Source organism: Ranitomeya imitator, chromosome 3 (assembly GCF_032444005.1).
Source record: "Ranitomeya imitator isolate aRanImi1 chromosome 3, aRanImi1.pri, whole genome shotgun sequence".
Classification (NCBI taxonomy): domain Eukaryota; kingdom Metazoa; phylum Chordata; class Amphibia; order Anura; family Dendrobatidae; genus Ranitomeya; species Ranitomeya imitator.
Window position 1 is genome coordinate 749,940,810 of NC_091284.1, and position 4,237 is coordinate 749,945,046.

Sequence of the window (4,237 nt, forward strand, 5' to 3'; positions counted from 1 at the left end):
CCTTCTCTATCCCATGCCGCTCACAAATTGAACTTCATATACAATGTGACAGGTTCTATTTAAATCACCATTCAATGCAACAGTGAATTAAGCTTGGCTCAATAGAAATTTCGGAAGTTGCAGTCATTGGGGCCTTAATATAGATTCTAAAATTTGGCTGTGTATGTGAAAGTTGGCAAAAAGAAAAGCAATTAAATTTACCTTCTTCAATTTGAGAAACAACTGCAGACAATCAACACGGCCCTAAACTTCCCACAGATCCAGACTTTACTAGGAAACAACGTTAGACTGCCAACTTTGCTTTTATGAATGAACAGAATGACAGTGGGTAAACTGTCTTTCTTGGATGTAGCAGAACAGTTTTAGGTGTACCCATGACTTGGAACAGACAGTGTTTTTCAGTTAAGGTCTAGTTTTAATCTGGGATTCTTGAGATCCTAGTGCTCCTCAGGAGTCAATAAGGATATGAATGCTTGATATCTTTTAAATGCCTGTGTCCTCTTTGAGTTTTTCAAACAGAATACATTTCAGGAAAATGCCGGTTGTGTTTTTCCTGAAGCATCTTTTTTGTAGCTTATTCTGTCATTTTTGGGGACAGATTTGTTGCTTGCTTTATTTTATTCTTTTAGGTGTAAGATATTGAGGTGTTTTCTTGCAGGAAAACATCTGAAGTATGGTCAGGTCACTTCTTTTAGCTTTGCAGCATTCAAAGCCTGAATTGTTTTAAAGAAGCTAAAAAAATCTGCGCATACTATATACACAGTCAGTCTTTTTGACATTGCAATGCATATGTTTCTTTTTTGTATTTTGCAAGCACTTTTTCAGGCATCATGGTGAACCTGCCTAAAAAAACACATTGTGTGCACAAGCTCCCATGATGAGTATTTGGAGCATTGATGACGCTTCCTAATTTCGTTGCTCAAAAAAAATCAGGCGTCTTACAGTTTTAGCAAAGTGGATGGAACGTGTATCAAAACCATCAGAAAACCTTAAAAATTGTAATTTTTCTTGGATATGCTTAAAAAAGGAAATAATCCAAGTCGAACACACAAATAAACAAAAAAATATAGTCCTTGATTATCAACCCTAAAAATGCCCAAGGTAGCCCTATCGTCTGCGTCTACCTTGCTGCGGAGGTTGGCACCCTAAATGATACGATATACACAGAACACAGTGCAACATCTTGGATCCTCTATCTAGCTACATATCTAGTTAGCCCAATTATCTGGGCCTCGTGATGAACCACCTATGAGCAAACATGGGGCAAAACATATGGGATAAGTAACCCCTTTTTTTACACTATTATAATAATCTTTATTTTTATGTAGCGCTAACATATTCCACAGAGCTTTACATTTTGCACACATTATCATCACTGTCCCCGATGGGGCTCACAATCTAAATTCCCTATCAGTATGTCTTTGGAATTATATACTGTATTTGCAAAGCACAGACATTATATTTATAACTACTTGTGATAGAATGGTCAGTTAAGCTACCCCCTTTTCCAGTTGTGATACCCAATGTATGGTATAAAGCTATTTAATTTTTTTAAGCATTTCTCATGAGCAATCACTGGTTGTCATGTACAATCATGCATAGGTCCTAGATATTTTGAAACTTTATCACATATTCATGTCTAGACAACCAATGGCATGTGATCATATTGCTGCTCTGCTTTTTGGTTAAACCATTTATAAAAGCACTGGCACTTTATCAAGCCACTGGCACTTTATCATTCCTCTGGAACAAATCATAAAAGGTAAGTTACAGACTGCATAGATTGTTGTTTGTGGAAATAATGAGATGTACTGATAAATCTCTGGGTGATCCTCATGTATATATACTCAAAGAATGATATGGGGTATCCTGTCTTATTAGAGTTTTTCATTTGGATTTATATATTTCTCTATATATGATGTTTTGTATACTTGTATAGTGCTTACAATATACCTTCCATTCAAGATATGTCTATTTTTGGTGTCCTGTACATATAATGCTTGCATTCTATGCTGTTCATCAGGAATAAAAGGAATTCCCTGTTTATCTACCCCCTCTTTTTTCATATGGATCTTGATGTGTTGCTTTTTCTGATTATCCCTAGACCCAGATATAGGGATATATAGGGATATGCAGGGACAGCCGTCAAGGAGCGGGGGTGCCATTTGTTGTATCATTTAGGGTACCAACCTCCACAGTACTGTAGACACAGACAATAGGGCTATCTAGGGGATTTTTAGGGTGGATAATCATCGACTATGTATTTTTGTTTATTTGTGTGTTCGTCTTGGATTATTTCCATTTATAAGTTTAGCCCAAAAAATTGAGAATTTTTAAATTTTTTTTTAATGGTTTTGATATTTGATGATCTTTTATTACATCCACTATTTTTACATGGAACTTATAGAAACATCCACTATGCTTTTTTTACGCAGCATAAACTGATCTGCTTTGCATTTATAAAATCTGAAACATTTCAATTTTTCTTGCATTTTATTCTTGCATTTTATTGGCGGATTTTCCCTATAGGCTTGAATGAGATAAGGAGAATCTGTAGGTAAAAAACACACCATTCTGCACACGAATTTATCACCAAACTTTTGTTAAAGTATTATTAAAGTATTACAGAATATCATGTATGATATAATATTTAAGTAAGAGGAAGTTTCCAGTACAACGCAGATTTTTCTAAAACCTGACAAACCAAAAGTCGATGAGCTTAAAAAATACGATAAAAATGTATGTAAAAAAAAACACACTAAAAAAAACAATGTAAAAAATGCAAGTAACCTATTTTACCTAATAGGCTGAGAAATGCTGCAGAAAATCTGCAACATCTGAAACTCACTGAAAACTCATCGTGGGAACGTCAACAAACAGAGAAAAATTCCTTCATAGTAATAAGCATAGAAATGACAGACCGACCATTGGAAAAGGAAATATATTTAAAAACTCAAACAAGAAAAACTATAATCAAAATTATTCTAAACATGTAATGTTATAAATGAAATAAGAATAGTAATTATAATAATAGGAACAATTTATTGACATTTATTCATTTTTTTCTCATTTGCACTATAAAAATATACCGAAGTTAAAACATTTGTACTCTGTTTTTTAAATATAATTCTATACATTTCGGCTAAATATCTACCGTGATGCACAGTCACCCACGGTAAATACTGCCTTGTTAGGGCTCATGCATTCAACCGTAAGAAATAGATGGGTGCTATCCATCATTTTATGGATAGCACTTGTCCCCATGTTATTCAATGAGGATTATTGGAGCATACTGTCATTCACGTCTATGGGTCCGTTGAAACAAATTGGACAACATCCGAGTGCAATATGATTTTGAATGGAGAATATGAAGAAACTTTTTTTTTTACTTTATTTTTTTTCATCCGAGAAAATGGGATCACACTTTGATCACACTCTGATCAGAGTGAGATTGGCATAATCGGATTTTCTCGAAAACAGCAGTGCGACCCTGGCCTAACTCTTGCCACTCAGTGTTTATTTGCAGGATATAAAATTCCAAGCAAACTAGACTATAGTCCGTAGCTGAATCCACATTTTGTTAAATGGAGCAAAGAGTTGGGGAAAAAAACACTTTTAAGCCTGACTGAGTACTTCTCTTACAAGGTGATCCCCATACAATCCCACCTTGGACACCATCTGCAAGGAGTTTGTATGTTCTCCCCGTGTTTGCGTGGGTTTCCTCCGGGTTCTCTGTTTTCCTCCCACACTCCAAAGACATACTGATAGGGAATTTAGATTGTGAGCCCCATCGGGGACAGTGATGATAATGTGTGCAAAACTGTAAAGCGCTGCGGAATATGTTAGCGCTATATAAAAATAAAGATTATTATTAAAGATTATCTTGATTAACTTAAAGTCCATTTCAATCCTCTGATTTCGGCCCATTAACGAACACCAATGTATCAGTCATTAGACACTGGTTACTCACACGAGCCGACAAAACTCACGGGAAGAGAACATTCGAGGCGCCAATCAAAATCAATAAGCCGCATTGCTTTAGTAAGAGTTGGGCATCCTTTATTGCAACATGATTTCTACATTTAAATAACTTCATAAAGAGGTATACAACAAATATTGAATGATGGAAACGTATATATCTTTTTGTAATATTCCCTGTATCTCAATTTTGATTAAAACAATGCAGGTTCCACTTTTAATCACTGCAGAAAGAAATCTTAAAAACAGTGAGAAATGT